Genomic DNA, 13,626 nt, shown 5'->3' with positions numbered 1-13,626 from the left:
CCTATCCTATATACTAACAACACAACAATTCTCTCTCCATATATATTCTGTGTTCAAGAAATATTTTTATTTATTAATGTGAAAAACAAAATACGAACAAAAGTGAAATATTATATGAAAATGATATTTTTTATAATAAGGTGAATATATCTGTAAATTAATGAAATGTGGAAATGTGTAAACTTTCTAAATTGGGTAAATTTTAAACTGGGTGGGTTCCCAATTTAAATCTTAAGAGTATTTTTAAAAAAAAAGGGTGGTGGAACATTTAAAAAAGTTAAAAATATATTTACAAGGAAAACTTTTTCTAAGAAGGCAATTTAAATAGTTTTTAACCCATTAGCACCCATGGTCCTTTTTTTAGGACCAGAAGGATAATTCATCATATTTCTGCAACACCTGTATTTTTCTGAGATATCTTTAGTTAGTCATCAAGACTGGAGTGTCTTTCAAATATTACACCTACTGTCTGATGTATATTGGCAACACTGATGTCTCAGTTTTCAGTACAGTGTGAAACTCTTGAGAAAGGATACACTCAGTTTCATCTATTATTCAATCAAAAATATTTTTGGAGTAGAATAGTACTTATATCCAACCCATATTTAGTATATAGTATAAATGAATGTTCTAACTGTCCTATAAAATCAAGAAAATCTTTGAAAGTAATTTTTGCTCAAATATAGCATGCTCTAAAAGTTTGGTCTAAAATAAGGACCATGGTCACTAGGACTCATTTTTCCATTTTCTATGGATGTTGCAGAAAGAAAACGGTTTGCAGGGCAAACTTTTTATGCTGAAAACATTTCTATGTATGACAGTAGATCGACAGATAGTAGATACTATGGAAAAGCTCTCTAAAACAATTTATAAGAGGTAAGCCAATAAGATTTGGTTTCAAGCAGTGGGTGCCATGTTGTGACATTAGTGCCTATTGTTTTGGAATGGATTTATATCAAGAAGCAAAAATCCTACTTCCAAAACCAAGAACGCTGACATTCTAGGTTCAAGAGTGGTTTTATCAATGACCAATCACCTAGAGAACCCCAATGATCATGAAATTATGTTGATAACTTTTCTCAGTTATAACCTATTTGTACAAATGAAATCCTTAGGAATCAGAATCACGAGTACAGTACGTTCCAACAAGAACATCCAGAATACCCTGAAGGATGACAAATCCTGAAAAGGAAAATCGTGGATCCTATGACTACAAATTTGAAGAAGAAGAACTCTTTTTTTTGAAATGGCATAGCAACAGCATTTTCACAATTGCAAGCAATCATCAGTCTGCCACCCCTGTTGGAAATGCTAAAGATGGTCAACCAGCCATGGAAAGGAAATATTTGTTCCTCAGCCATTTCTCATATCCCAGTATAACAAATATATGGGAGGAGTGGACCATAGACTGGCTTATCAAGGTATCGACATCTCTGTTAGATCTAAGTGGTACTAGTCTGTCCACAAATTTCCTTGATACTGTAATGGTTAATTCCTGGATTGTATATTGTTTTTGCAAATGGAAATACTTTTGACATTACTAGATTTCAAGGTCAGTTACAAAAGCTTATTTGCAGTTATCCTCAGATTCTGATCCCAAAATTCTGGACGGCCAAGGTATTTTCTTCAAAATGTCAGAAATTAGATTTTCTCTACTGGACATATTCTTGATAGAACAGAGGAAGGAAACAAAAATGTGCCTTTTAAAAAAAGTTTCAAAACAATGTGTAAAATGTGATGTTGGTCTTCATATGGGTGAATGTTTCAACAAATGGCATTCAAGTAATCTGTATTAGATTGTTCAGAAAAAATTACTTTTTATTCTTTAAGTAATATGCATTTCATTTGGATTAATAAATAAATAAAAATTCTCTTTTTTATTTTATTTTCCTTTGAAATCGTATTCTACTTAAACCTGTTTTTGAACAAAAGTACCCCCCATATGCTCATGGTCCTAGAAAAGGACCAAACTAAAATATTTTTTTCTTAGAATATTGTAATAATTATTTTTTATATATTTAGTTGTACTGCAGCTCATTGTCATTCCTAAAACCCGTTTTAATTCATATTACGCAACATAATATTCAAATCCACCTTGTAGAATCTTTATCTATGCGTCCATAAATCAAAATACAATGATAGATTTATTTTGTCAACTAGGGTCGTCTTTGAATGAGTAACAGTTAGTTTGTTTGTAATTATTGTCATTGTGATCACTGGCAACTCATATATTACTCTCAGAGACAGCGAGATTCTTCCCAACTGATTCCGTTTTATCTCCAGGTATGTTCTGTGTTTCCTAGCCCTTCAGTTAATTCAGTCAATTGTAGTGATTATCAGTGTTACCAGTGTTCATGATTTACTGGATTGCCATTCTTGAAGTAAATATAACGTAAATACGTCTGTCGTCTAGACAAGGGGTTTTGTTGGTGTTGTCATCCTTCTGGTTCCGGACGCTGATTCCGTTTGTCTCCAGATCGAGGGTGGGAAAATTGAAACCCACCGTCGGAGCCGGTGGATCCCAGCAGTAGTCAATATAGGAGTGATGGCGCTGATTCGTCATGATTAATCGGCTCTATACTACCTCGTGGACCAGGACCCGACCATCTCGGGTCGGGTGTAACCACTACAACAATTGTTAGAGGCGCCAGTGTTATACCCTGGGACGGAAGCCTTATTATGGTCCCAGTGTGGTTGTATGTGTTTTTTACCAGTGTGTTTTAAGAAAATAAATCAATGAAGACATATTTATGGTTTCACCTTCTTTACCCACCTTATCGATCTGATCAATGAACCTAAACCCAATGCCTAGTCCTCTGCGCTACCTAACAGGCTACATGCTGTCAGAGAGGGATCTGGTGGGCGACCATAGAAATTAAGATTAGGTTAAGTTATCATGATTTAGTGACCCCAGTCTTTATAGTATCAAATAAAGTTGTATAAAAAGATTTTTGGTAATAAATTAAAGAAAAAATTTGGGCATTAATGGGTTAAGTTTGTTAGTAAATGTTTTGTGTCGTTGTTGAAAACCAGAACAATAAATATATTGTAGATATGTCTGAATACTAAGTGACTTTTAATAATTTTAATTCCTGGATAGTAAATGTTACAAATTAAACAAAGTTAAGGTTATAAACTGGATGGGAGGCAATTTTGAAAAAACTTTACATTATTTGTGGGATAAGAATAATGTTCGATTATGTATTAAACCATATTTTTAACTTCAAAAAATCAATGTTAAACTATTTTAAATTATAAAAAAAACAAAAAAAGTTAAAAATAAGACAAAAGGCAAACATTATCTTTTAACAGCTTTTCAAAATAAACTAATAATATTTGGGTTTGGGTGAGGTGGGTTATATCTTTTTCGCATTCGTGATTTTTATTAATCTTATTATATTAAAGTAAAACTGGATGGGAAAAACTACTATTTTGTTATGTTTTCAGATGGATGAGATCATGCTCACACAACTAATTTCATATTGCTGAATTCGAATCTGATATTTGTTTTGTTCTATCAGACCAGGTTTTTATAAAAAATCAATAGGTACAAATATTTAATATTCCATGGTTTTTATAAAAAAATCAATAGGTACAAATATTTAATAATATTCCATCACGTGTTGTGCAAAAGATAGAGATTATCTCCTTAATGACTGTGCTTTTCATGACTAATTTCATATTAATGAATATTAATTGGATGTTTCATTCTACCATCAGACCTACTTTCTTAAAGAATAAAAAGAAAATAGTAAATATAGTAACATTATCGCGTCATGCAAAGATACAATTTTAAACCTATCACAGATAAGTTCATGAAATTGTGCAAAAACATAAGTTCAAATCCTTTATAATGACAAAATATGAAGTTCTAAAAGTGCTTCTAGACTACTCTTTCTCTTGTACGGCTTGCTCTCTTCTCGTTGAGAGTGTCCTTAATAGTCGCCCATCATGTTAGACTGGATTGTCCTGATATCTGCTCTCTATTAGCGATATCTTGATGAAATCTTTTCGCCGTGTTCATCACTAACGTCTCCAAGGTTACTGGGAAAAATTCAATATGGGAGTGGAAAAATGCAATTTCAAGGACATCCTTGCTCCCCAATGTGATAATTCTGAAGCTTATGGATTTATTTGATTTCTTTACAGCAGTTGTCAGCACGATAGTTTCCAAGAAAATTCTTTGACACATTGACAAATGATTCCCATGCTTTTTTTTTCTCCAGTGGGTTCAATGTTTTTTGGTGAATTCTCTATCATTAACTAGTATACGAATTTGTGGTCCATTCAGTACCTGCTTTCAACTTGGCTGGAAACCACACCACCTAGTTTCTGAGATAAGTATAGAGTCCAGCACCGAATTGATCCATAGCTTTGATAATTTTAGCCAAGCCGAGCTTTAGATGCAGTGGAGGCAAAATATCTTTTCTGGATCTACAAGCGGATTGTGAGCACAGTTGAACCTTCAGGCGCATCTCTTGGTCTTGTCAGTAATCCTTTCTCACATAGTGCTCTGCATCAGCTCTGCTGTTCCACAAGCACAAAAGCACATGTGCTTTGTGTAGCCACTCTGGTAGTAATAAACTGATGACTTTGAGATCGCCACACATCTTCCACTGGGTGTTTCTCATACTCTATAGCCCAGCCAACAGAATTTTTTCATTGTTTCATAGCTCTCAGTCATTTTTATTTGCATGTGCTATTGGGACAGATGAAACCGATTGCCATTGTAAGAACAGCTTTCAGAAATCTTTTCTGGAGTCTCAACAGCCTCAATCCTCTGTCTTGTATGTTTCCAGACTTGCCAGAGTTGTTGCATGAAGATACTGCGTCCTCCCTTAATAACAAAATTGTTTACCATCTTGAAAATGCAGACAACTGTCTATGTCGGTAACCTTTCAGCAGTGATATACACACTCCATCTTCTAGCAGGTTACGCTGCTTTAGTCTGAATCCAAAAACTTCAGCCTTTTATAACACTGACAAGTTTAGGTCCTAGTGAGATCATGAAGCGCTTCTTGAGTAAATAGTTTAGGCCTGGTATTTTCCAGAGTCATCCTGGTAGTCGTTTTTCCATTGAGGTAGAGGTGAAATCGGAATCCTCAATTCTTGTTCAGTCAGTGAATTTGGGACTGGAAGTTCAGCACTGTGCGGTACTGAATCGGATTGCAGAAGCAATATTGGGGTACTGTACCTTGCCTCGTGTCTTGATTTTATTTATGTATTTGTAGGACAGAGTAGCAGTCACTACTGTGATGTTTAGGTTCACGCCATATCATTGGTACAGCAAACAGCATTCCTGAACTTCGTTTACCACATCCACTCGCTCAGGTGGTTAACACAAGACTTACAGGCTACATGAGGTGCCCATTTCTTGTCTTGGTCACCAAATGACATTTAAAGTAACTTTTGTGGTTCAGTCGAACAGCTTTGTGATTGGTTTCTTGAGGCTACCAGGGTGAAGGCACCACATATGTAACCAAAAGCACTCAGCACCATTTACACACTTGCGACATTCCATGTTTAGTTAATTTCAGAGTAATTACAAATCATGCAGGTGTAGATATGCAATATCATGAATCCAGCAAGCTAGAAACAAACAAAAAAGCACAAAATTTGGGACAAAATAATTGCATAAGTGGAGCCAATGAGCATATAAATTACTGTATGAATAGCATGGTACACTAAATATATAGATATGCTGGTTCTGGAAAACTGAGCCTGATACACCTATACGAATGTCATAATTGAGTTCAGCACATACAATTACACTAGAATCAGACTGTTTTGATCCAGAACCATGAGAATTTTATTAATATTATTATTATTAATATTATTATTATTATTATTATTATTATTATTATATATTATTATTATTATTATTATTATTATTATTATTATTATTATTATTATTATTATTATTATTATTATTATTATTATTATTATTATTATTATTATTATTATTATTATTATTATTATTATTATTATTATTTATTATTATTATTATTATTATTATTATTATTGTTATTATTATTATTGTTATTATTATTATTGCTGCTGCTGCTATTACTCTTCTTATTATTACTTTTTTTCGGCTATCCTAGCTGTGTTGAGTTAGTTGAGCCGCAGATCTATGCGGCATTCAGTGACTGTAGTCTTGTAGTCAATATCTGCGACTGTTGTCGGCTTTGGGGCCGACGATCTCAGCCTCCTAGGGTACTCACCAAAAAGTATCGGTGCAGGGTGTGATCGACTTCGAAACGATAAGTATACACTGTGATATGTAGGGAAGGTTGGTAAGTGTATCCTCATAACCCCCCCCCCCACCTCCCCACTAGGTGTTGCCATATGGCTGACAATCAGTGTGTTTGTTTCCTCTTTTCGGATTGTTGCTTTGTGTCGACTGAATGATGAGCGAGGGTTCGGTCTTGGTGAACGTGGGTATAAAACAGAGACAATATGAAGCAGTAAAGATCTACACATGCTAGACGACATGGAAACCTCAGAGGGAACACGAGGAGCTATTATTGCCCTTCATAACGAAGGGTTCGGCGTTACAGATTAGCCATCGGGTTGGTGTCCACAGGAACACCGCTGCACGATGGATTCGGCGATACCTCGAAACTGGTGCTACAGGCGACAGATCTCGGTGCGGCCGTCCACGCTGCACCACCCCTCAGGACGACCAGGTTGAGTGGTTTATTTGGTAGCATAAATTAATGTGGCAATATTCACAAGTATCACAAATAATTTTGTTAACAGGGAGCTCCTCATATTTCATACTGTCTATTTATCACTTGCCGACCTTATTTATAACGGTTTGTTTCACTTGACCAGGCCATAGTAGCTGCTCAGCAGGATTACAGAGCTGCCAACATACGGCTGGAACAACTCGCCTTTCCCAATACCTATCGTCACTGGTCTCAAATTGTTCACACTACAGTATGCACCGATGCTTTTTGTTGCGAGTGTACAGCAATGCAGACCTAAGCAGAGAGAAGGACAGTCGACATCTCAACCAGGCTGTTACATAACTTCTGGGCTGCTGCTTCCGTTCAGATAACACCTCCGCGAGTCTGGCATAGAAACATCATGCACTTGGTCCTATCCCACGAGAAGTTGTGAACACCAGAGGAGTGAAGCTGCCCTGATCAACATTCAGAATTCTCTCCCCAGAGGCCTCTTTGCAGCATCGAGAGTTAGGTTATAGTGACATGCGGCCATGGGATCGAAAATCCTTATGTCAAAGAAGACTGGCTGTCCCCGCGTCCAGAATCCTTGAGCACTGACGTCCTCCACACAGGCTTCGTTGGATGTGTTTGAAGTCCTGTATCAGAGGGGTCTCACCGTCCAATGCAAGGAGGGGCGGTTCCATCATGACGTTGTGGGAGATTTACTTCAGTAAATTTGCTGTAAGATCCCTTACTTCGTCATGTCTCATGTATACGAAGCCCCCTTTCTTACACACCATGGCGTGGTCCATGTCATAAGATGAGCCACACACGCATTGGGAGGGCAGACCTTCTACTGGCCTTCCGTACCTTAGGGTAATGTCATCTGTGAATTCCTGTTTATTAAGGATGAAGCCTTTTGCCCTTATCGGTAACGTTGTTAGCCAGTCCGAGGCGCTTACCTCCTGCGCTATCACTACTTTTGTTATCAAGTTCTCTGGCATTTGCTGCAATAGTTGTTGCAGTTTATCACTTTGAGTGTGCTGCCGTTCTGTCGTAATGGACCATCGAATCTTGTTTAATTCGTTGGTATCCACCTGACTTGCTGCATTACGAGCTATTATGTGCTCATCGAGGGCTGCCGTGAGATTGACTGAGTTCTGATGTTCTATGGCGGCAAGCTCCACTGGATTAATCAATCCTATTCCTCCCAGTCTTGGTGGTATAGTGCAAGGATTGACCTTTCTTCTGGGGTTAAATAAGGGTTTTTCACTAGTTGGAAAAAAAGCGACCCTGATGGCTTCTTGCAGAGGGTGGAGGAGGGGTCCGATATAAGGGATAGTACGCATTAGGTAATTCCAGCGATGCTTGACTCTATGGGTGAATGCCACAAAAGCCGCGTGAATTGAATTGAATTGAATTGTAACAGTTTATTTAGCCAGAAAAATACAGATACAGAGTGGATAATAATACCAATATTAACATGGCTGAGCCAGTTGAGAACCTGAACTCTCTTTGAGGCACCTGATATATACTATACATTTATCTCAAGGAAGTATTATGTAACATTTAGTATCATCTGGAATAGTACAATAGCGTGGTAGTAATAAGTACATCTCATAATGTTACCACTGTTATCACTTCAATATTTATTTATTTTATTATTTATTATTATTATATATATTTATTTATTTATTTATACATACATATACACATACCTATACATATATATATATATATATATATATATATATATATATATATATATATATATATATATATATATATATATATATATATATATATATATATATATATATATATATATATATATATATATATATATATATATATATATATATATATATACATATACACACACACACATACACATATACATATAAATTAGAGTGGAATTTAAAAACATAAGTATAATGGGAGCAGTACAACCTGGGTTGTGCAGTAATAAGGTTGAACAAGAGGACAGAGCTTTCAGGATTATGTCTAGTTGGCAATTATGTGTATTGCAATGGTAATACTTATTTATTTACATGATAATTTCCGATAAAACGGATTTGGTGGTACAATAAAAGCAGGTACTGTAAATATAGTAAGTGTTACAAGAAATATTAATACTTCGACAATAGATATTATTTTAGAGATGATTTAAAGGAAGGGAGTGTAGTCTTTGCTCGGATGGGTGGGGGTAAGTTGTTCCATACCTTCATATTTTTATATTCAGAAGCTATATATTTAAGGGGCAGTGAAATTTGCTCCAAAGCTGCACTCTTCAGGCATTGTTCCTTATACATATCTACCATGCCAAATTTGAAGCTGATATGTCGAGGTTTAGTCTGCCGCATTTTCTACTGAAATTTTTAAATTACCTACAGTACTAGCCAAACAGCCGCTGTGGCGGTGCAATGTTCTGTTCAGTGTTTATCAATCTTTTTTCATATCTCTTATTTCATTTAAGTTGTCTTGTTGCAGATGAGTATGGTGCTATGTCTATATTGATTATCAGCCTTTTCTCATTTCATTATGTCATCATGGTTGAGCCTGGCAATGAATATCTCACACATGTGACTCCAAGCAGATTCAAAACTATTCACGAGTTTCTGGTGGAGAAAAATCAACCCAGCAGCCCATTGTGTGTGTTGGTTGTGATGGAACCAATGTAAATGTAGGATCAGAAAATGGAGTCATTCATCATCTTTGTTACTTGGCCCATGATGAGCTGCCTTTCCGCGCAGTTTTTTATCACTATGATGGTAAACCAAGTGGTCCTGAGCATTGGCGTGGTCCCATTGGAAAGCAGATCAAGGAGTCTTTGTCTGAGCTTCCAGTTGTCGCCTTCCAGCCAGTCAGTTTCCCTGATTTCCCTGTGTTTAATGATGAAGTGGAGAAAGATCTGTCCTGGGATCAGAAATACCTGTATAGGATTTGTAAAGGAGTTATCACAGGTGTTGTTGAAGATGACTTGGCTGCTATTGAGCCAGGTCCTCCCTGTGTGTCAAGGTGGAACACCTTATGGAGTAGAATCCTCAGGCTGTATGTAGCAACATCAAGACCCAGCCATGAGTTGAAAAGAATTGTCATTACAATAATAAAGTTCAGTGCTCCAATGTGGTTTTACATCAAGATACACCCTTACGTAACACACGGCTCAAGGAACGTATTCCAGTACCTGCTATATATGAAACACCTGAATAGTGAGGAGGAGACGATACTGAAGAAGGCTGTCCAGAGAAATGCATACTTCGCCCACACAGATCAACTTCTTCTTGGTATGTGTGCAGATGAGGACATGACTGTTAGAGAAAAAGCTGTCTCATTGATAAGAAAAATTAGAGAGGAGAATCAGCAAAAGGAAGAATGCACTGGCAGATCTGAAGAGGAGGAGGAAGATTCTGATGCTGCTGTTGACGAGAATTTGTTAAACTATACTGATGAGGAGGGTAAAGATGGAGATGGGAATGAGGATGTGCCTCCTGTAGTCAACATGAGAAAGGTGGTGACTCCGAAACTAAAGTGGCAAGCAAAAAACTATCATTCCATGATTAACTGGAGGAATGAACTCAAGACTGAGCCTCCTTACATTGCTTCTCTGTCAAATCTACAGGTTAATGACATTCTTGAGACACCATTAGTGGTGCCCAAGTGGCCAAACAGCACTCAGGCGGTCGAGAGAGGCATAAAAGTGATGACTGAAGCTTGCACTGAAGTGACGGGATACGAATCGAGAGATGGATATATTAGGCAAAGATTATTGTCTAGGAAAATGATGCCAAGGTTCCGCACAAAAAAGAATTTCAATATGAACTTGTAATGATTTTCTATACGGTGTACCTGTAAAATAACATGTGAATTAAATCGATGTCACCCATGTAAAATTTATCATTATCCTGGAAAACATTAAATGACACCTAATTTTTGGTATACACTAAAAGTTGACAAAAAGTCGTTCGCGATGCGGCAGGGTAAGTATGCATGAAATGGCATGAAATTTTGCACAGGTGTTTGTTACAGCCATACAAACGATGTCTGAAAAGTGCAGCCTGCAACTCAAATAAAAGTGTTTTTTCCCTGCCCCCTAATTGGGGTGGTCTTTGTAGCTCTGGGTGCCTTAAGTTGTATCTCTGATTATTCCGGAACTGGAAGTAATTATTGTCAAGCAAGTGATTGGTAGATTTGTAAACAAAGAGGGCACAGCAGTAAGTGTTAATATCTTCGAATTTAAAAAATTTCAATATAGCAAATTTTTCGTTTGTGTGATCTGCTTTTTCAAGTAGGTCAACTCTCTTTTGTGCAGTAACCAGAGATTGTGTTTTTGAAGAGCCAGAGGGCCCCCGTAGTGTGTGACAGTGTATCAGGTGTTGGTAAACAAGATCATGATAGAGTTCTTTCATTGCAGCGAGAGTGAGTGACTGTCGAGTGGTGGAGGAAGTTTTCATATTACCAAATTGCTGTGGATCTACTGCTCCTACAATATCAACATAAGCCCAGTCGAGCACAAAACTTTCACAGATTAAGCTGGGTATTAGGGTGATTGCAATGGGTCGTAGCTGATTTAAGGATTGTGGGCTGGTTGACTTGGGCACTGGTGACATATAAGAAGTCTTCCAGTCAGCTGGGCATTTGGCTTGACTGAGAGAAGCATTGATGATGGAGCAGAGGGGTTTAGCAAGCTCCGTTGAGAACTCCTTGAAGAGTTTCATTGGTAAATCAATGGGGGTGGTGGAGCGTTTTAACTTTAGTTTGTCCAGACGTTCCGCTACTTCAAATTCTTCTACTATGTCAGTGGGTAAAGGAGCTGGTAGGTAAGCAGGGAGATTGGTTGTGTCAAGCCGGGGGAGCGTCTGGCATATAGTCGCTAAATGTGTGTGTACTGTATGTATCTGTATATATTAATGTATGACGATTTATCAGTTTGAATGTACTACAGTATGTATACAAATTGTACGTTTTATTTTGTTTAATCTACAGCATCGTCGTCCAGAGTATCCGGAGAAAACCTGCCATCCGATCCGGGGAATGAAACCTTGACGCTGTGTTGAGATGGAAGAGTGTAGCACCAACTCCTTAAAAATATTGCCATTGGCCTGTATGGGGATCGAACCCACGACGTCCGCGTTATTAGCACGGCGCTCTAACCAGCTGAGCTAACAGGCCTTGTGAAATAAGTTGTGTAAAAAATAATATTGAACGAGGTGTAGTCGGGGTACAGTCAGCCAAAGACACATCGACCTCACCTTGGCTCTCGTACTCAGTTCTACCTGGCAATATTTGGTGAAGTAAGACTGTATTTAATGGGGCTTGTGATTGGCGGATCTATTTTCGGCTGTATCACTGTCAGGATAAATAATAAGCAAACCAAAGGTATCATTTTTATAATAATAAACCATTCATCGTTATTAATGATCCTGAAAATGTTCGAAATGTTCGTATATATCTTAAATAATGAAGATTTTTTAAATAAGACTCGCTTGAAGAATCTCCTCCCAAGCTTATTTCACTTAAATATTAATCACCCTAACCTTACCTAACCTGACCCCCAACGTCGAATAATGTTAATTTGAGTAATCATTAAGTGAAGTAAACTGGGGTAGAGATTCGGCAGATAATTACAATTTTTTTTTAAGAAACATTAGTTTCTCGAAATCCCTTTGCCTACAACAGTCAGGGCGGGTCATTAACCTCGTTATACCTGGTCGTCTAAACCTCTTACTCAGGTCATTTACTCCAAGACTACCAATGATTAAATCCTTTGTCGGTCCCTTAACATTAATTTACCTGTGTCTTACTGTACTATAAGAGGCGAGAAGCTGAAACAGGGTCATAAGAACATAAGAACATAAAAATGGAGGAAACTGCAGAGGGCCTATTGGCCTATACTGGGCAGTCCCATTTACACCTAACCCCTATTGCTCATATAAGCATCCAACCTATGTTTGAAGCTATTCAGCGTATTCGAGTTAATGATGATATTTGGTAACTTGTTCCATTCATCCACTACTCTGTTTCCAAACCAGTGTTTACCTATTACACTCCTAAATCTAAATTTGTCTAATTTAAAACCATTGTTACGAGTTCGCTCCTGGTTGGATAGTTTGAGTACCTTTGTAATGTCCCCTTTGTTTAGTCCTGACTTCCACTTATACACCTCTATCAGGTCGCCCCTCGCTCTACGTCTCTTGAGGGAGTGCAAATTAAGATGCTTTAACCTGTCTCTATACTCAAGGTTCCTAATGCCCGGTATTAGTCTTGTCATTCTCCTCTGAATTCTTTCCAAGGATTCTATATCCATTCTGTAATACGGTGACCAGAACTGAACTGCGTAATCCAGGTGTGGTCTCACAAGCTCAAGATACAGTTTTAGGATGACCTCGCTAGTCTTGTAACTAACACTCCTTTGTATGACCCCAAGTACTTTATTAGCCTTGTTACGAGCAAAAACACATTGTTTACTTGGCTTAAGGTTCCTACTTATCATTACTCCTAAATCTCTCTCGCAGTCGGATTTCTCTATGGCATCTTTGTTCATCTGGTATCTGTTTCCCTGTTTGAATCTCCTATACTGAGTACTTTACATTTGTCCACGTTGAATTTCATCTACCATTTTTCAGACCATTCGAAAAATTTGTTTAGATCTTCCTGTAGTTTTGCAGAGTCCTCGTCAGATTTAATAACACGTCCTAACCTAACCTAACCTAACCTAACCTAGTCAAGTCCAGCCTAACCTATTCTAATTGAGCGTAACCTAACCTAACCTGACCTAACTTAACGCCAAACTAACCTAACCTAAATAAACCAAACTTAGCTTAACATAACCTAGTGTAATCGAACCTAACCTAATGCTAACCTATCCAAAAATAAGCTAAACTAACCTAAACTAACCTTCTTAGTGACTTGCTTGTTTCGTCTACCCTTCTCGGTTAAAAAAGAGAGTTAATTT

At 37.4% G+C, this 13,626-nt stretch overlaps 1 non-coding gene across 1 annotated transcript; it reads right to left on the bottom strand.

Annotated features, from left to right (window-relative positions):
* Positions 1 to 11,769: 11,769 nt before the first annotated feature.
* Trnai-aau lies at positions 11,770 to 11,843 on the bottom strand. The gene has a single exon. It is a non-coding gene; the product is annotated as a tRNA-Ile (tRNA).
* Between the last annotated feature and the right edge of the window lie 1,783 nt (positions 11,844 to 13,626).

This window comes from Homarus americanus, unplaced genomic scaffold (genome assembly GCF_018991925.1).
Source record: "Homarus americanus isolate GMGI-L3 unplaced genomic scaffold, GMGI_Hamer_2.0 scaffold48406, whole genome shotgun sequence".
Lineage (NCBI taxonomy): Eukaryota > Metazoa > Arthropoda > Malacostraca > Decapoda > Nephropidae > Homarus > Homarus americanus.
This window is presented reverse-complemented; position numbering and strand designations above follow the sequence as displayed.